The sequence below is a fragment of the Neoarius graeffei genome, chromosome 2, assembly GCF_027579695.1.
Source record: "Neoarius graeffei isolate fNeoGra1 chromosome 2, fNeoGra1.pri, whole genome shotgun sequence".
Lineage (NCBI taxonomy): Eukaryota > Metazoa > Chordata > Actinopteri > Siluriformes > Ariidae > Neoarius > Neoarius graeffei.
The window spans coordinates 107,164,996-107,186,422 of NC_083570.1; the positions used below are offsets into that span (position 1 = coordinate 107,164,996).

The 21,427-nt window shown below is 41.8% G+C and overlaps 1 protein-coding gene across 3 annotated transcripts in view; it reads right to left on the reverse strand.

Moving 5' to 3' along the window:
- n4bp3 (NEDD4 binding protein 3) overlaps positions 1-21,427 on the reverse strand; it is a 135,989-nt gene that overhangs the window by 45,731 nt on the left and 68,831 nt on the right. For 2 of the 3 annotated variants that reach the window (XM_060911194.1, XM_060911181.1), the window contains exon 1: positions 9,276-9,620. The exons of the other annotated variant lie outside the window; for it this stretch is intronic. The gene's annotated coding sequence lies outside the window, so the exon portion shown is untranslated. Of the gene's footprint in view, positions 1-9,275; positions 9,621-21,427 lie in introns of those variants that run through there. 3 annotated transcript variants of the gene reach the window in all.

The following is a 21,427-nucleotide window of genomic DNA, read 5'->3' on the forward strand; positions in this document are numbered from 1 at the left end:
CTCCCGACCAGTCGGGTTATGATACGTTCAGCCGACCAGACTCCCGACCAGTCGGGTCGCGATACGTTCAGTCAAGCAGACTCCCGACCAGTTGGGTCGCGATACGTTCAGCCAAGCAGACTCCCGACCAGTCGGGTCGCGATACGTTCAGCCGACCAGACTCCCGACCAGTCGGGTCGCGATACGTTCAGCCGACCAGACTCCCGACCAGTCGGGTCGCGATACGTTCAGCCAAGCAGATTCCCGACCAGTCGGGTCGCGATACGTTCAGCCGACCAGACTCCCGACCAGTCGGGTCGCGATACGTTCAGCCAAGCAGATTCCCGACCAGTCGGGTCGCGATACGTTCAGCCGACCAGACTCCCGACCAGTCGGGTCGTGATACGTTCAGCCGACCAGACTCCCGACCAGTCGGGTCACGATACGTTCAGCTGACCAGACTCCCGACCAGTCGGGTCGCGATACGTTCAGCCAAGCAGACTCCCGACCAGTCGGGTCGTGATACGTTCAGCCGACCAGACTCCCGACCAGTCGGGTCACGATACGTTCAGCCGACTAGACTCCCGACCAGTCGGGTCACGATACGTTCAGCCGATCGGACTCCCGACCAGTCGGGTTACGATACGTTCAGTCAAGCAGACTCCTGACCAGTTGGGTCGCGATACGTTCAGCCAAGCAGACTCCTGACCAGTCGGGTCGCGATACGTTCAGCCAAGCAGACTCCTGACTAGTTGGGTCGGGATACGTTCAGCCGATCAGACTCCCGACCAGTCGGGTTACGATACGTTCAGCCGATCGGACTCCCGACCAGTCAGGTTACGATACGTTCAGCCGATCAGACTCCCGACCAGTCGGGTTACGATACGTTCAGCCGATCAGACTCCCGACCAGTTGGGTCGCGATACGTTCAGCCAAGCAGACTCCTGACCAGTTGGGTCGCGATACGTTCAGCCAAGCAGACTCCTGACCACTCGGGTCGCGATACATTCAGTCAAGCAGACTCCCGACCAGTCAGGTCGCAATACGTTTAGCCGACCAGACTCCCAACCAGTCGGGTCGTGATATGTTCAGTCAAGCAGACTCCAAACCAGTCGGGTCGCGATACGTTTAGCCAACCAGACTCCCGACCAGTCAGGTCACGATACGTTCAGTCAAGCAGACTCTCGACCAGTCGGGTCGCAGTACGTTCAGCCGACCAGACTCCCAACCCGTTGGATCACAATACGCTCCATCAATCAAACTCCCAACCAATCAGTTCTCAATATTTTCCGTCAAAGATGTTTGTGTCACTATTTCAAAAGTGTAATGTAACTAGAGATCTCAAATATCTAATTGTTAGTTCTGAAACTTTTAAAAAATGGTAGCTGATGTCATGGACTGGTCCCAGTATAATGGTGGCTGCATACAGTGGTCGACATGTATTTATAGAGCTAGCTGGTGGCTGAGAATCAGCAGGTGATCAAGTTGTAGATAAAATTGTGGAAAACCATATCAATAAACAACTAAATATTTAAAGATAGATAGAAACGAGTAAATCCATGCTAACAAGAAGGTTTATGCTGGTTTAAACTATTTTTCAGAAAGGCAGTGCAGTGTAAAGTGCTAACATGGTCTTTTGCAAACTCGTCTAAACACACGCAACTAGGGTCCGATGAAAAGATACAAGTAATAAAGTTAAGGTCAGGGTTACTATTTCTAATTTAAATTCATGTAAATTAAACCACATCACCCTTGTTTGCTCCATTCGTACCTACTCACGCCATCTGATTGGCTTACACAGCTATTACTTGTAAAAAATTGAACCTCAAAAGTTTAGATTCATTTCCAAACTTTATCCCAGAGTTTCTGTATATTGTATCAAGAAGCTTAGCAGGCTGATCTGACCATCTTTCTTTCTGTTTAGCGGTTGTACAGAAATAAGTAAACGTCCGTCTGTCTTTCTCACTGCGTCTGGAAAGCTTGGAGTGGAGAGATGCATTCTTTATGGGTAGAGAGGAAGATAAGTGCTGGGGAAAAAATGGCATTCCTCACATTACAGCTTGGGTAATCATTAATACGAGCCGTACAGATGAGATAAGCAGAACAGAGAGGAACTCAACCAGCCAGATTGGCTCTTATATTCACATATAAATAAACTGCCTGTTATACTAATGAAAGTGATGATCATTTAATATAATGGGTTTTTTTTTTAACCTAAACCCTTAGAGTGACAACAATGCATTAGGATTAGTACGTTTATATACCACTCAAATCACACACGAAAATCTCGAGGCTTGTGTAAAACGACAATACTTCTGACTGGTTTTCTTTCACGTACTTTTGGTTATTAATTAACATTTATTACATATAGCAGAGTAACAGCTAGTGTTGCAATCAAGACCACCTAAACAGAGATCAAGTCATGACCAAGACCAGAGTGTATCGAGACCGAGGCAGGGCGAGACCGAGTCAAGACCGAGACCGAGGCAGGGCGAGACCGAGTCAAGACCAGAACCAGATGTGAAGGGGTGGGGGAGGGGCAACATACGTTAACAAGAAGAAAAATTTCAAATTAGCAATGAGTCACGTTATTGGTTGCGACGTAACAAATAAATCGAACAATGCACAGGCAGTTTAGTGAAATCCCCACGGTTGTGGTCTTGAAAGAAAATCCAGAGTCCTCTATGTCTGAGACTGAGACGAGACAAGACCAAGACCTTCAAAACGTTGTCTTGAGACCGAACCCAAGTACTACGACACTAGTAATAGCTATTTGCTAAGAACCTGCACTTGTAAACCGTACAAGTTAAATATTAACATTAATTTAAATATGAAAGTATTTTTATGTTGGTAATAATTTATCATTTGATTGTCATCACTCCTTTCTGAAAAAAAAATTCCTCATTTATTTATTCAATATTTAATGATTAAGTGGTTTATCAATAATAAAAGTTCATGCAAATTTGAACTTTAAACTGTGTGCACTGAGGAGAAAAAAAAAAAATCACTTTTTCCAGCCACTCTACATCTAAATCTCTACATTTTTAATTTTTATATTTCAACTAGCATCAAAGCTCAAAAATCCATGTCCAAGGTCTCTTTCAGACACTTCACATCCATAACTCGGTGCTTCTCGTGTTCATTCAACTCTCTTATACACGTTATAATATTATGAAGATAAAAGTGTTTTACTGGGAAATACGCCACTCGTATTTTTTAATCCGGGCTCCATCCAGGACATGGAGAATCAAAACCGTGATATAAATCTCTATTTTTTTTCGTGATCCGTATCCTACGGTACGGGCCCCAGGCAACTCGCTCGTTCACAACAATAAACATAGTAGCAATTCTTGTCAACATTTATTTTTCGCATTTCTCAGTATAATAGCATTAATTTCCCAGCATGGATAGCGATAACGACAGTGTTCACAGCGAAAGCGAGTTTTACTACCCTGAGGAAGAAGAAATAAAAGAAAACATTTCAGGAGAAAGCTAAAAATCTGTAACTTGCTAACACCGAGCAAAAACATGGCTGAATCCTGAATGACTCAATTTTATATAAATAGGGGACTACATAGGCAGCAAAATGTAGTATTTTTCCTGCCATGGAAGTGCACTTGTATACCGAGGAGGAAGCCATTTGCATTACAGCCGTGAATGAGGATTCAAAATGGTGGCTTGGCTCGGTTTTCCCTTTCGGGTGCTCTCGTTTTCTGTTAGAATTTGGTAAAGAAAAAAAAATATATATATTATTTACCAGCTTAAGGTCGGTCTGTATGGTGAAATACCGTGACCTCGGCCTTGAATACTGACCTTGGCCCAGAGGGCCTCGCTCAGTACTTTCAAGACCTCGGTCACGGTATTTCACCATACGGACCTCCCAGCTGGTAAATAACATATCTGTCACTTGTGAGGAAATCGATGAGTGAGTTGTTTTGATAAATTTGGGGACTTTTTGTTTCTCAATGTGTTGATATAATAAGAAAAACCACACGTTGGCCTGAAGATATGAAGTTTATCATCTCGTGTTGAAAAACTTGCATTTTGCATATGAAATAGATCACGGATCTGAGTGACATATTTAAATAATATTGGCTGGTGTTGAGTGGTATATCAGATATATTCCATTCAGCTAGCACGATACTGAACGAGTCAAAGACGAGTAGCTGAATGGAATATATCTGATAGACCACGAAAAAAGCGCCAGACGATATTATTATTATTATATACATTCCTTTCAGGTGTTCAACGTGTCTCTTTCGAAATTCTCTCAAAATCTTCCGTATTTAACGAAGCAAACCTGGCGGCCATGTTTGTTTACAAATTCTCACGGTCGCGCACTCAAGCGCGGAAGCTTTACGTCTCCGATGCGTGACATGTTGTCTTGACAACCATGCGGTATTGTAAACCATACACTACCGTTCACAAGTTTGGGGTCACTTTGAAATGTCCTTATTTTTGAAAGAAAAGCACTGTTCTTTTCAATGAAGATCACTTTAAACTAATCAGAAATCCACTCTATACATTGCTAATGTGGTAAATGACTATTCTAGCTGCAAATGTCTGGTTTTTGGTGCAATATCTCCATAGGTGTATAGAGGCCCATTTCCAGCAACTCTCACTCCAGTGTTCTAATGGTACAATGTGTTTGCTCATTGCCTCAGAAGGCTAATGGATGATTAGAAAACCCTTGTACAATCATGTTAGCACAGCTGAAAACAGTTGAGCTCTTTAGAGAAGCTATAAAACTGACCTTCCTTTGAGCAGATTGAGTTTCTGGAGCATCACATTTGTGGGGTCGATTAAATGCTCAAAATGGCCAGAAAAATGTCTTGACTATATTTTCTATTCATTTTACAACTTATGGTGGTAAATAAAAGTGTGACTTTTCATGGAAAACACAAAATTGTCTGGGTGACCCCAAACTTTTGAACGGTAGTGTATTCAACGCTCATTCTCCATTGGGTAGAGTGATGTAATACACGTAGGATAGGGCTGTGCGATATGGGAAAAAATGAATATCCCGATACATTTTCTCCATTTCACGATATACGATATATATCTCGATATATTTAAATCTGCTCTAAAGGACCCCATGAAATCTAACTTTTACTCTTTACTGTTTTCACTACAATCCCTGCAGATTAAATAACATTCTTGGTTAACTTTACAGGTGGGTTTCAACAACACATTTTAAATTGTCATGTTGGTGATTAATCACAATTGAATTGAAATAAGACTATTTTTATTCAACAAAGATGTGGCACAAACTGCAAAAACAATCTTGGAAATTGCAACAAAGGGGCAACACAATACAGAGCTGCTCAGAGCTCAAACCAATAAAGTGCAAGCTCGACACTGAGACATTTAGCCTAAATAAGAAAAGTGCTCTTTCATTAAATTATTTAAAAAAATAGATCTCCAAGCTATTAACCTGACTACTGAGAACCACTGGAACATTCACAATAGAGAGAGAGATTGAGGGAGAGAAGAGAGAGATCTGCAAAACATCATTTTTCTCTTTGCACACTTTTGAACTGAATGTTTTCTGGCTCTGCCTCTCAGATGTGTAGAATTCCGGCTGCTGCCTTTCGCGATGACAGGTTTTTTTTTTTGCACACTTTACAAACTGGCATTTGCTGCTCCATGTCCTCCTCGCGATATCCAAAAAAATGCCAGGTGACTGACCCCTTACTCGTTCTTTTAGGAACCAATTCGTCCACTTCCATTTTTAATTTGTCGCTTACACGGTAGCCTATGCAACACCAGCGATTGCACGAACTGAGTCAGCGCTGTAAACCGGAACCAGGAAATCGCAGTGTTGCCAGATACTGCTGACATTTTCCAGCCCAAAATATGTTCAAAACCCGCCAAAACACACTTAAAACCGCCCAATCTGGCAACACAACCGAAACTAGAAAATCTTCCCGGAAGTTCCTTTCAGCACCGAGATGTTGCCCGGGATTGGTTGGCGAGTGCGTGACGTTATTGTTTTCTTTACCCTTAGGCAGCCTCTCACGTTACTGCCTGAGGGACAGAGAGATGTTTTAAACAAACACGAAACGAACGCAAGTCGGAAGATGACCATAAAATACTCGATAGTTACGATATAATAATTTTATGTATCGCACACAGAATTTTCGGTGATATATCGAGTATATTCGATATATCGCACAGCCCTAACGTAGGATAAGCGATATGGTAACAATATTGCATGCTATCGACCCAAATAAATGAAACCCGCTAGAAGGGAATAGAAAACGTTTTTATTCCATAAAAAAAGTGCCCTGTATGGATAACAATCCCCCATATTTCACTCTGATGTAATTCCCAGTGTTTTCAGTTCTCAAAATGGCGAACCGGTTCAACATTAAATTTTTTTTTAATTAACTTGCGTAATTTTCTTTTTTTGGTGAATGTGTCCGTATATTTCGCCCGTAGCCAGCTGGGATAGGCTCCAGCTTGCCTGCGACCCTGCAGAAGGATAAAGCGGCTAGAGATAATGAGATGAGATGAGATGTGTCCGTATAATATAAAGAATATTACACGGTGGCGCAGAGATATTAAGTTGCTCTTCTCATGTTGAAAAATATATCACGAGTGAGAGAAGCAACTGTGTAATATCCTCTATTTATACAAAGGTCTTGATAATTTGTAACTTCTGTTAGAAACGTGTAACTCCACATTTTATAACACCGATAAACTGCTGTACACCTTTTATACCACATCGCTGTTGAATGCTCGATTCTGATTGGTCAGAAGTGGATGGTTAATTGATTGATTAACACCACGGTCTGGACAGTAGTTCTGCTGATGTGAGAAGAACAAAAAACACTTTGGGATGTGCTGTGAATAGAAAATAATCTACTTCAGGGTGGACAATGTTTTTATACTTCCTTTTTTTATATATAAACCACATTTTATTTTATCGGAACGCATTTCTGATAGCTATTTTGTAGCTGCTATAGCAAGTTATGAGTGTTTGAAATACGCTCCGTAATATATCAGTCCATATGTCAAAGCAACGGCCGTAAACAAGATTCGTTGAGACCTGTGCGAGACATCATAGGACGGAAGTAAAACGTACAGCGGAAGTCAAAGTGACTGATGTCTGCCAACATTCCCTGTGTCCAAAATCGCTCGCTCGTTCACTACTCCCTATATAGGGAATTACTGTATAGAGGACTATACAGTGAGCTCATTGGTAAAATGTAAAAACTCTTTCGGACACTACTCCGTCGCGCTGGTATTTACGCCATTACTGTCGCACAATTAAAACGTGCCAGATCAGTCGGCTGGTGGGTTTCAAAATAATAAATACACGCGTGTTTGTGTGATAAATCCATATTATACTGAGCGCATTTCCCACATTAATCAATACAAAGTACCTGCAGCTTTCAGTTCTTTTAAATCAAGGCTGAATCCTTTCTTTCTTCTTCGCCGCTGCCTTTTATTAAATCACATTTCAGACTTTTAATTTGATTTCTTTCAGCGCGACCGCAATGCATGATGGGATATATTGCTTTGGTTAGTGACCATCGTTGTATACTACTTCTCGTGGGATACTTTGAGTGCACTATACAGGGTGTAAATAATCCTCACTAAGGTTTCGGACAGCACTACAAAACGGCGTCCTCACTATATAGTGAGTAGGGAGCGGTTTCGGACACAGGGGTTGTCCAAAGACGCGTGCGCCCTCTTTCGAATGCTGACGTAATCAAGCCGGAAGTTGTGTTTGTTTTGATAGCGATCAGGAAAGTTTGAAAAAAGTAGGCAGTAATCGTCATTTAAACTCGTTTTTGTGCAACGTTTCGTTTGGAAAACAGTTTTCAAAATGGCGGCACTGACACCTGGTTGACACTTGGCGTTTCGAAGTCTCGCACAAGTCTCGTGAAGATCGCGCGGATAAGCGACGCCTGCCGTCGACCAAACGAACTAAATTCAACACGGTTAAAAACCGAATAGGCCGATAAGTATAATATTTAATTGCGATTAGTTGCCAATACGAGTCACGATATATAAGGTTACTAAAACCGAAAACGTAACTGAAGAACACGTTAATTAAGAAATAAAGCAAGTTTAAAAATGACTTCAGTTCCCCTTTACTGTCATGGAAACACTGGGCTACAGTATGTAAATGTCTAACCTCAACTCCACATGCATGCATGCGTTTCAAAATATCAACCAACTCCCTCAGCGATGCTCAGCTTGTTTGCCTGTCACATTAATGACGCTTGAACTTGAGGCGGCCCTCTGTAGTAAACATTTTTACACTGCTTATAACTCCTGATACATGGATTACAAAGACGTCAGAGGACGTTTAGGGAAACGAGTCAATAAGCCTCATGCTGTAGTCTGGCATCTGTGACCGAAACGTAATGTTCGAGATCATTTCACTTGCAAATCAGCTTCTCGAGTGCTAAAACAAATTCGCGTCCATTCTCTCTGCTTTGAAAGTCAACATAAGGGAATAAATACATGAATAAGATTTCAGAGGCTCTGTACACTCCAGCAAGCCAGCAGAAAGTTTCACATATACAGTCCCAGTCAAAAGTTTGTGCACCCTTACCCCTACTCGTTCGTAGGCTTTTCATCGTAGTGGACATCAAAACTATGAAATAACATGTATGGAATTATGCGGCAAACAAAAACGTGTTAAAAAACCCAAAAAACGTTTCATATTTTAGATTCTTCAGCGTATCCAGCGTTTACCTTGACGCTTCGTACGCCACTGGCGTTATCTTAACCAGCTTCATGAGGTAGTCACCTGGAATGCTTTTCAATTAACAGGTGTCCTCGTCAAAAGTTAATTAGCGGACGAGTTTCTTGCTTCTTAACGCGTCAAACAGTAAATTAAAAAAATAATAAATAAAAAATAATAATAAAAGCGCCCTATTCCAGACCTGTAGTAATCCGTATGTATGATGTCAGGAACCGCTCAAATAAGTAAACAGAAACGACATCCATCATTACTTGCAGACATGAAGAAGTGTCTTTTAATTAATAAAAATAAAGAAATAGTTTTGAATTAGACAGAAGGTGTCCTGTATACACATATACCCAACACATCACTGTTAAACTATTTATTAAATCATGTCAATATATTATCACTATCAATTTCAGACCGAATGTATAAAATGTACAATTCTGCCTCGCTTTTCTTCATAGATCTGCTTTACAGAGCAAATGTTGTACAAAAAGAGCTTTGTAAATTAAAAAAAAAGTTCCCATTAGCAAGCTTGTATACACGGATTTAAATTTGAAGTTGAAAATTAAATCTAAGACGGTGCGTTTACCTGAAGCAGATTGTGTCGTCTGTGTGAAGTCTGAGAAGTCCGATCCCCTGCTAGTCTGTCTCTCTCTCTCTCTCTCTCTCTCTCGCTCGCTCTGTGTGTGTGTATATATACCTGCCCCTTCTTCAGCGCAGTTTCCGAACACTTCCCCAGCCTCTAAACGTTCTGCTGTCGCATTAATCTTGCAGAGCTACTGTCGCTCTCGGCTTCGAAAAATTCCCTGAGAAACTTCCCTGTTCCGACGAGCGTCTCGGATTACTCTTATCTAACTTTCTCGGCCCCTTTGTTTGAAAGCGCGCCATTCTATCCGCCGGTGTGGCAGGACCTGTTCTCCTTGTTCGTGGATGCAGGATTAGCAACAGGAGGCCGATTCTGAATATTATCTATGAAACATGGCTTTTGTTTTGTTTTTTCAAGCTTTTGCTTGGGATTCATGAAAGGTGCTTTATTCTGCTAATGTACTATAATCATTAGTATTATAAAAGGACCGAGGATGTTGTTCTGATCTTATCCTCTTGCATTCACTCGTACGTGTTCATCCACAGGATCAAATGACACACTGCTGGTGGAAAAAACACTTCATTCTAAACAGCAACGTAAACAGAAAGATAGTCCTGTTCGCTCAGGATGTTTCTCCACGGCACAAGCAGGGTGCTGGAAAAGGACGTACCGGCAAGATCTAACAGCGCCTGAGGAGAAGATCTGGCACTAGCGCTTGTTCCTGGTTTCTGGATAGAGCATCACACAACATTACGTTACATTTCAGGCATTTAGCAGACGCTCTTATCCAGAACGACATACAACATACCCAGAGTAGCCTGGGGAGCCGTTGGAGGTTAGGTGACTTGCTTAAGGGAACTTTAGCCATTCCTGCTGGTCCAGAGAGGATGAGACATTCAAATGATTTGGAATGCAGACGTCATATGGTAAGCAGGGACGGATCCAGACCGATGCATGTGCATCGGTCAGAAATATATGTGCACCACTTGGCGTCGGTCATGGGGCGTTTGTTTACTTTACCACTAGCTGGCGACATGGGCTATAGACCCTTTTCAGTCACGTGACCTTCATAAACGCGACCGCCATTTTGGACATGTAGTGGACTTCGGCTCAAATCGGTTTGAATGCGAGGAAGGCGACAAACATAAAAGAAAAAGGAGCGAGATGCAGAAAACTGTATTTACTAGTTTACTGTAATTATGATCTGGCAGCTATTTACACCGGATCCAGTGTAAATAGCTGCCGGAGCCAACGTCCGGCCGGCCGCGAGCTAGCGCGCTCCGGAACCTCGGACGTTGGCTCCGGCAGCTATTTACACTGGATCCGGTGTAAATAGCTGCCAGATCATAATTACAGTAAACTAGAATGGAATGTTAACAGCAATGTAATGCCTTTTCTGGCTAATTTTATTCGTCTTACCTCCAACAAAGTGGTCACTACACAAGCGTTGGTGTGCCGCTATCCATCTTCTCCGTCGGTCAGCATCTACCGGGATCTGATAAAATGATAACCCTTGCCTTGTTTGTTGATGGTTACTACATCCAGGTGCACAACAATATAGTGGCATGATGGAAGTCTCGCTGAAAATAAACACTTTCTTTGCTGCCGTTCCTCAATGTTGGCTGTGGTAAACTACTGGTAGTACACGTCCAAAATGGCGGCCGTGTTTGTCGTGACGTCACGTGAAAAGGGTCCATAGCCATGCTCAACCAACAAACCAGTGGTTCAGGATCCGACAACCTGGGGTGAGCAGTGATGCTTGCCTGACCCAATTACCTGTGTTCTCATGATGCTTTGTATAGCGTGACCCGAGACAAAGAATCTAGGTCAAACCAATAAAGTGCTCCAGAAAGAGGTCAAATTTGAAATTCGCCGCAAATAACGGTCCGAGCCATGGCCACGGTCATAGCAGGCTGTTTCGAAAGGTCTCGGGGAGAGGGAGGTGGTGGGGCTTGGACTTTTGGTGGACGAGTTATGAACTTTTAAATCCCAGCATGCGTGTGAGCCCTGGCTCCAGCCAAAGTTTACGGCTAGTCGTGCTCACGCGGGGCTTCGGGGGTGAATAGCGGGCCGAGCCCTGGTCATAGCGGGCCATGGCTGCCCTCTTCGGAAAGGGCTCGGCGTGCTCCACGCCCCTGTGAAAATCCATAGCGATCCGGTCAAATTAGTGAAAACATTTCTGCAAAAGGTGCATCTGTCAGATTCTCGGGTTGGATCCATCGCAGATAAGACTGAAACAATGGTATTCGACGTTGTTGAAGGATTAATGAAACAGACGAGGCTAATAAATCTTGTGGGAAACAAGCTCAAAGACGCCAGGACCTTCAAGCACCTTGGATATCCCATCATTAGCTTTGAAAACACCTCATCTTCCTTTCACACAAGAATTGGTGCTGCATTCCAGCAATGGAAGGACTTAAAACAAGTCCTGACTGATTAGCGTACACGGCTCGTAACTCGAGTGAAATTCTTAACTACGGTGTTAGTGTACGGTCACACCTGCGATGTAGCGTTCAAGTGTGCCAAATTTCGGAATATGAACTTAGAGTTGAAGTGATATGGCGTGGTTTCCGAAGGAAAATGGGTTTTGAACTCAAGAAGGTTCCCAGTCGGAGAGACTGAAGAAAGAATATGGACCCTCAAACAAGTTGAGGATGACCTGGACTGGAGCTTTAAAGTGTATGTAATGCTTTACTGTAATGCCTTAAAATGAAATATATATCATTAGCAACGACCAAAATGAATTCATAAAGCAGGGGGAAAAATATTATTAATTATTTATCATCAAGCACAAAACTAATCAATAAATCACAGCATCCGGATCCCGGAAAAAGGCAGCCTTGCCCCAGAGCTAATCTTGCACGTCGTCACACATGGAACCCCGGTTATCTGGGTCATTTTGGTTCATTTGACTCCATGCTCGCTGAAATTGGATATTGAAATACCGATGTGAAAGCACTGCGTTGTGTTTGGATGCTCAAACCCATATACAGCAGGACATTCAGTTCACAAATTTCCGAGAAATGGCACTAATCTAAAGCGACAGTGGGTGAGGTCTGTGCAAACGAAGCGGACAGATTTCGTCTCGCCTACTAATAATATAAAAAATCTGATTCATCAAGCGTTCATCACCACCAGAATGACCACATGGGAATTACTGGAACAAAAAAGAAACCCGTTTATTTCATAAAATGACATTTGAGCTGACATTTGGACAGTTCGTCGATTCCCTTATCATCACCCACTTCATATTTTTCTTTCAATAATTACACTGAAGTGTACGTTTTAAAGATTATATTTCCACATTTATTGAGGTACATGTAAATATTTTCCCTATATTTTGCAGTGGCCAGCTTAGAATAAAAATCCACAAACCAATCTGTGTTTCCAATTCTCTCTGGCTGGTGGTGCGCTATCGGCGGTGAGCGGGACTGTCGTGAACTGGCATCTGTTTCTTGTCTTGGGGGCTCAAAAAGATAACCATTTCCTCCAGAATACCCTTGATAATTGTCTGCACCTTCATCCGATATACAAGAACCCCAATCACTATCAGAATTCTCTCCAAAACGTGATTCCGCATCGAGACTGGTCTAACCACTGTTGCGCACGGGAACGAAATTGATACCGGGATTGTTACATTTGTGACAGTGATGTCACGCACTGCTTCGGGATCTTCTGGATCAGTCTCGGCAGATTCCATGAAAATTGGCTGAGCTTATTGATTTTCCATCAATTTATGGCCTTTTGGATCAGCTATGGTTCGAAAACACACGGTCAATCAACATAATGATTGTTGCTTTGTACAAGGAAAAAAAAAAAAAAAAAAAAGGGTGGTTTCGGAACATTAAATTCGCTTTAAGATTTCTAACAAACAACCTCCGAATTCATGACTTCTGTTATTTACAACATCTAAAAGTATGTAGGTCACATATGTAGGCTTGATTACATTAATGGCATTTAGGAGACACAGTTATCTAGAGCAGACTGGGGAGCATTTAGGGGTTAAAGTGCCTTGCTCAAGGGTACTTCAGCCATTCCTGCTAGTCCAGGGAATCAAACCGGTGACCTTTTGGTCCCAAAGCTGCTTTTCTAACCATTAAGCTATGACTTGCCCCTATTGGTTTGACAATAGTGAACTTCAAAAACAGGTTTTATTCAATCCAATCACTTCTAAAAAGATTTGGAATAGGATCAAGAAGCCGTTGGATATTGACGTCCGGCAGGCTAGGAGGACGAAGCTCAGGAAAGCATTCTACTTGCGACCGCTGGATCAGCGATTCAGACAGAAGCGCCCTGAGGCCACTATTGAGCCAAGTAGGAAGTGATGATGAGAGAATCAAACTGGCAGCCTTGTTGTCCCAGAACTACTTCTCTAACCATTAGGCCAGGGTTTCCCAAAGTGTGGTGCGCGCACCCCCAGGGGTGCGCAAGATTAAAAAAATGTAATTGCGATTTTTAACTCTTCTACACCGTAACAGTTCTGCAGTAGTTTGTGGCTTTATTCATTCGCGATGCTCAACTGGTTGAAATCGGCAAAACTAAATGCGCCACCAGAAATCAGGGATGAAGGAGGAGAAACCCCAACAGATAGGGTTTCTCTCGCCGAGCAGCTACGGAAATACTTCCCACCTATGGATGCATCTCAAGCTTGGATTCGCAACCCCTTTGAAGTTTCCCTCCCTGTCCCGCAGCTGACGTTTCACCAGCAGGAACAGCTGATCGAACTGTCAACAGATGGAGCGCTGCAGTTGCAGTTCAAGCGAAAGGCACTTGTGGATTTCTGGACTGCATCATACTCAGTCCTGGCAAAACAGGCCTTGTGAGTTTTGATGCTCTTCGCAACAACTTATCCGTGCGAAGCTGGGTTCTCCTCTTTGGCAGCAATTAAAACTAAACATCGGCAAAGACTGGGAGATGTTGAGAAAGATTTGAGGCTGAGACTGTCTTCAATTACCCCAAACATCGGAGAGCTCTGTGCCAAGGTTCAGGCCCATCCGTCGCATTAATATTGGTATGTATTTGGCCAAATGGCATTGATCTTGCTAAAAATATATACTGCTACTGAAAATAGGACCTATATAGCCTACTGACCCACCCACCGTCTGTCTGTCTGTCTCTCGCTGCAGACTGAGCCGCCAGCGCTGCACTTCACAATCAGATGGATCCTCTTCTTTATCTGTTCCTGATATGCTCCTTAATTGTTGTATCTCTTTAAAATGCATATGTTCATAATTATCATTGCTATTTTTACTGTTATTATATGTTAACTTTTTTGCAAATTAAATGCATTCTCAATTCATTTTCATAACCTTGTAATGACAGGGTTGTGTTGCTAGTGTTTTAAACTCGGATGAAAATCATATATTTTCCCCATATCTGGCTGGTAGACTACATGCCTCGATGTGATCTCCCTTTGTAATGAATTTGCGCATTTACCGTGTTGCAACGTTTTAAAACTGTTACATTTCAATCAAATTCTATCTAATTCAAATACGAGAGCGCATAATATGTTAATGTGATTCGATGTTCTCATTCGAGCACGACGTGCTGCCTTTGTAAGAAAGCTTTGGTGTTTTTTTTTCACTTTTGTGGTTTCCTGCAGGTGTGGCAAACGATGTTCGTTATCATTTTAGCACGATTAAAGATGCTGCCTTTTATAAGAGAGTGTGTGTTTTTTGAAACTGGGGAACTGGGGGTGCGTCAACCTGGTTGGAGTATAGAAGGGGGTGCGCGGCCAAAAAAGTTTGGGAACTGCTGCATTAGGCCATGGCTTCCCTTGTTTGTATGCATGTAGTTTCAGCTTTAAAAGCATGTGATTATTTATTTTACACTTTTCTGGCCACAAGCTTCAGGGTCTTCCAGGTTGGAATCTGATTGGCTCTTCATACTTCTGGAGATGCACACATCTGTACACTGGTACAAAATGCTGCAGCACAAGGAGCTTTTTTCAGAGCAAGATATAAAATCACTGGATTGAAACAAGTAGAACTCGATACCGATGGCGTTGACTGGGAAGCATCTGCTGCCAACAAGTGCTTCTTTGCAGCCAATTTGTCGGCCTCAACAGCAAGGACGCACTAGTTTTGAAGAAAATCTTTTTCAGGTATTTGACCTTGACCCCGTTTGGATCGATTCAAAATCTAATCAGTTCGTCATAACTCCATATAAATCCTCCAAACATTCAGTCGGAGATAAAGCTGACTGGTCATTTGCACGGTCAGTCAAATGGCCTCCTTTTGTGAAATGAGTCAGTTCTTCGCCACGTTTATTCGTGTAAAGTACCAGCCTCCTTTGAGAAAGCCGACATAACAGTATACATCAAGACAACACGTTCGTGATGCCATTTTTAACAGATCATTTTAAAGAAACGTAGGACAACTGAGACGGATCAGGCACCAAGAGACAATCAGGGATGTGATCCAAGCAAATAAAAGGGATATAACAATTTGACATAGCAATCTGAGTCACATGACATGAAACATTTATGATCAGCCTGCAGTATTATAACCAAAACTATGCTGAATCATGAAAGTGGTGTGATTCTTCCAGATATAAAACACTAACAAGTGACATTTTCAACAATTTCGTAACTTTTCCCCACCGCTAGAATTGCACTATAGCAATTTAATACTGATTAAAAAAACAAAACAAAACAAACGTTGTGCAGCCCGAGCTCCAAACGTGTGTCTCCAGAGGGGTCTTAAAAATGTCGAGTCAATAGCGTAAAAACATGATGTGCTATGATGATGATGTCACATCACTGTACCAATCGTCTGACAAACTGATGGAAAATATACAACGCTAATTCCAAAAAAATTGGGACGCTAAGTAAAACAAATAAAAACAGATTGTGAGGATTTGCAAAATCATAGAAACTCTATATTTCATTGAAAATAGTACAAAGACAACATATCAAACGTTGAAACAAAAAATGTTAATGTTTTTTGAGAACTATTTGCTCATTTTGAATTTGGTGTCAGCAACACGTTTCAGAAAAGTTGGGACAGGGGCAACAAAAGATTGAAAAAAAAAAAAAAAAGTTGTGCGATGCTAAAAAACAAAACAAAACAAAAAAAAAACTAATTAGGTTAATTGTCAACAGGTCAGTAAGATGATTGGGTATAAAAAGAGCATCCCAGAGAGACGGAGTCTCGCAGAAGTAAAGATGGGGAGGGGTTCACCGCTCTGTGAAAGACTGCGTAGGGAAAACGGTGCAACGATTGAAGAATAATGTTCCGCAGTGTAAAACTGCAAAGAATTTGGGGATCACATCATCTATGGTCCATACTGCGACAGCCTGCAACTAGGTGGAGACAACACAATTGCAATAAAATATGCGAATTAGCGACAATTTTCACTTGGAATCACACTGAATTGATATTCGCATATTTTATCACAATTGTTGTGTCTCCAACTAGTCGCAGCCCAGCGAGGGACACTCGCACTTCCTGTCTCACGGAAACTGAGTTGAGAAGGGTTCGTGACGGCTTTGCGACACCAGCGATGCATTTGCGGCTATTTTGTGAGAAATTTTGTTGCACAGATTTTTTTGAACATGTTCAAAATTTCAGCGATGAAAGAGCGACACTTTGCGACTCATGCGAGAAAATTGAGAAGCCCCGCCAATGTTTCAAGATACTTTTGAAACTCTCTTGCGAATAACGTTCGCAATTTGTCGCAGCCCAGTGAGATACTGGCTTAAAAGAGTCAGAGAGTCTGGAGAAATCTCTGTATGCAAGAGACAAGGCTGAAAACTGACATTGGATGCCTGTGATCTTCAGGCCCTCAGGAGACACTGCATTAAAAGCAGACACGTGTCTGTAGTGGAAAATCACTGTATGGGCTCAGGAACACTTCAGAAAACCATCGTCTGTGAAAACAGTTAATTACTGCATCCACAAATGCAAGTTAAAACCAGATATAAACAATATCCAGAAACACTGCCACCTTCTCTGGGCCCGAGCTCTTTTAGTCTTTTTGACTGAGGTGAAGTGGAAAACTGTCCCGAGGTCTGACAAATCAAAAAGTAGAAATTATTTTTAGAAATCATGGTCCTCCAGGCTAAAGAGGAGAGGGACCATCTGGCTTGTTATCAGTGCACAGTTCAAAAGCTAGCGTCTGTGATGGTATGAAGGTGCATTAGTGCACATGACATGGGCAGCTTGTACATCTGGGAAGGCATCATTAATGCTGAATGATATATACACGTTTCAGAGCAATATGCTGCCATCCAGACAAAATCTTTTTCAGGGAAGGCCTTCCTTCTTTCAGCAAGACAATGCCAAACCACTTTCTGCACATATTAAAACTGTATGGCTCCGTAGTAAGAGAGTCCGGGTGCTAAACTGGCCTGCCCATAGTCCAGACCTGTATCCCAGTGGAAACATTTGGTGCGTTATGAAGCAGAAAATACAACAAAGGAGACCCCGAACTGTTGAGCAATTGAAACTGTATATCACGTAAGAAATGGACAACATTTCTCTTTCAAAACTACAGCAACTGGTTGTCTCAGTTCCCAAACGTTTACAGAGTGTTGTTAAAAATAGAGGTGATTCAACACAGTGGTAAACACGCCCCTGTCCCAACTTTTTTGGAATTGGGGTTGAATAACAACAACAAGAAGCCCAAGTTTTTGGCAGTTTATAAATACGGGGGGGACACAACCTGCTCTTCGTCGTCTTCTGTCTGTGTGTGAAAGTGAGGCCCATAGTGCCAAGAAAAGCCATTCACACCTTCTGGAACATGTTTAGTCACCTGCAATATCAGTTTGGATTGAATACTCAGAATTAGTGCTGGTGAAGGTCCAGTTCTGACAAACGCTTTCAGGAGGGACCTGTTTATCCAACCATGCTGAGTAATATCCCCAAAAAGAGTTAAACACCCAACTTTGTTGCAACACTTTAAACAAGAGTGTTATGAAAGTGGAATCTAATAGTTGACTTTGCAACTTAAAATCACATAACCATAAGAAATCACCTAAACACTGCAGTCTAAAACGTCAAACTTTGTTTTCTTTCTTCCTCTCCTTCACTAACCTCCTCTTCCTCAATGTCCAGGGGTTCAGTGTGCTCATGAGTCCAATCCTGGTAAATTTCCAGCTCTTTTGGATTTATGAATCTTTTCCTTACAGCCCTAATTGTGCTTAAATGGTATGCTTAACTACTTGTGTATACTATTTTTATATCCATTACTGGATTTGTGCAAGGTGGCAAAGAGATTTTATATGTGCACATCATTACTACTTACTCACCCAATGTCATGATCCACATTTGAGCTTTAGTACCCAAGCATACCTCCAAACCGATAGCCACCTATGGACAATTTAGAGTAGCCAGTTGACAAAGTCTGTGGGAGGAAACCAGAGCACCTGGAGAAAACCGAAAACCCCCACAGGCATGGGGAGAACGCCCCATCAACCACAAGGTCCAAACCCAGGACCTTCCTACTGTGAGGCAACAATGTTAACCACTGCACCACTGTGCTGCATGCAACATCATATCTCGGGATCTAAATATGATGAACACGGTTAAAGGGAACAGAGTTCCCGGGAACTGAAAGCAAATGACAAAAATAAAACTAGATAGAAATCACAGTAATTTGAGCTAGCTGTTACAAACCGGGACGTAAGGTCACCGTACCCTATAGATGAGCAATTCCAGCGTTATGAACGTGACACTTGAACTCAAAATGGCAACAAATGACCCAGTGCATGTTTTATTGTCTCCCAGTATTTAAACAGGTGTTGCATATTTTAAGGCTGTACCATACTGGAGAAGTGATAGAACAAGAACAATTCCCATAGTACATCTAGGGCATGCCAGAAAACGCCAATAAAAGATGCGTTATGGACGTGACAGAAAAAGTATCACTTTTCTTGGGTGACTGTACATTTTTATCAAACTCTGTGAAATTGTAAACCTAATGTCGAAATGGAGATATCCATTTGATAGAGGGGTCCAAGGTGAATATTAAAAAATCTTTGTTTAAAATATTTTGTATTTCATGCAGAGTTTCGGAAGGAAAAGTCAGCGTTATGGATGTGACGAAATTCCGTTACGGATGTGACGCGTCTGAAATAGACATGCCATATGTTTAGAAAATCAGCAATTTAACCACCATGACCCTTTGAAAAACTCTCTAAATATCAGCTAAAACTATCAAAGTTCTTAAATAATATTTAGGATGGCTATTGTTTTGCTGTTTTGTGGATTTTAGCATACATTTCTGTGGCTTGTGGCAATAATATAGAATTGTACATGATCATAGTTGATTTTAGCTTGGGGTTTACATTATAAGAAAGAAAGACTGACAGTGACACATTAGGTTGGTTACAAATTGGTTCAACTTATTCACATCTGTAAAATACAGGCCTAGGTGAGATCTCTGGGAGTGGTTTTGATGTATTACATGTTGCTTTATTTTTGCATGGTGAGGTTGACATTTACATGGAATTGCCCAGATCTGGAACGGTAAGAGATAGAGAAATGACGCTTAGTGAGGAAAAGTTGTGCCCTGTCGCCCTGAACAAAACAAAAGAGTGCTTCGAGAGCACAATATCCCCCGCTGGCAACTATATCTCTATGCTACAAGTTCTTAATACACCCTTGTGAAATTGTCAAAAGTACAAGTTTGGTAAATCAAGGGCCATAAGTCTGGTAAAATGCGACTGAATTGAATGAAATTGCAATATGCGTATTACTAACATGCAACAAAGAATCCTGTCAAGTTTCGTGAAATTCCTCCAAAAGTTGAGGGAAGAGTTGATTTCAGAAGGTGAGCACCCTTCCTGGGACGGACAGATGGACGGACGGACATCGCAACGACATAATTCCCCTTTAGGCCTTTCGGCCAGTGAGGGATTTAAAAAAAAAAAAAAAACCCACAACACTGAGTGAATCATGAAAATTGACAGGGTTCCAAGTGATGGAAAAAAAAGCGCCCGTTTTTCATGGCTCATTCCGGATCAGTGATCCGGAACAGTACCAAAAGTCATAGCAACGTAATTCAGCCCAAAGGTATTCTTCGAAATTTGGTGATGATTGGTTGAAAACTGAGGGAGAAATAGCATCCTAAAAAAATGTTAGGAGAATAATAATAAGAATAAAAAAAAAAGAAGAAAGATCCTGAGTGAGAGTAACGATTTGCGCTAGCGCAAATTAATAAAGACTGACCACTTAGTTGCATATATTTAAAAAAATGTTCCCTATACATGTCAACGCATTGGGCACGTATATTTTTGAAGTAAAATTCGAATGAGAATGTGTTTCCAAAGTTTGTTAGTATATGGGAATCATATTAAATCAATAAAAGCATGTCTTCCACATTTTTTTTTTTTTTTTAGTTTTATTCCGAGCTTTCGGACCTACGGTCCATCACCAGGGACAGAATGGAATGTGCATTTCCAAACCTAAAAAAAAAAAAAATACATTACAATACATATACTTGTAAGCACACATTCCATTCTGTCCCTGGTGATGGACCGTAGGTCCGAACGCTCGGACTAAAACGTCATAAATTTTCTGGAAGACGTTTTTATTGATCTGAGAATGTGTTTGCTAGAACGAAAGATAGTTTCTCTTACTGTTTGAAAAGCAAACTTTTAGGAAGGGTGCCAATAATTATGGCCTGCACTGTACACCATCCACTGTTGTGACTGTAGCCTGATATATCGTCTATACATCCCACCTACAATAGCATCACATTATCATAGTCTCCTTAACTCCTGCCATCTTTGAGACAGTCCTCACTGCGGAATTAAAAATCCAGCGGGTGGAGCTGGATCTTCTCTAACTCCTCCCATGGGCCTACCCCGAACCCAGACAACGCCTCATAACGTGAAACGCCACATTAAACACAATTATCCAGGCTGAAACACACTCCACCTGGACTTTTGGCTCGATTTTCAGGTAGAAGGAGCTGGATCAGGTCCAACTCTATCCCACGGACGAGCCATCTTCATCTTTCACTGTTTACCTTGTTGTCCAAAAATCACAGGAAGTGGTCAGAGAAGGTATTCCAGCACTGGTGAGGTATGTTCTGCCCCCAGTGGACATCATAGTTAGTCCTCCAGATGTACAAACGTATACTTTTTCCTTTGTGCATTATGTTCGAACTAAATAACTGATTATACAATTCCGCTTGACCTTTAACTTTCC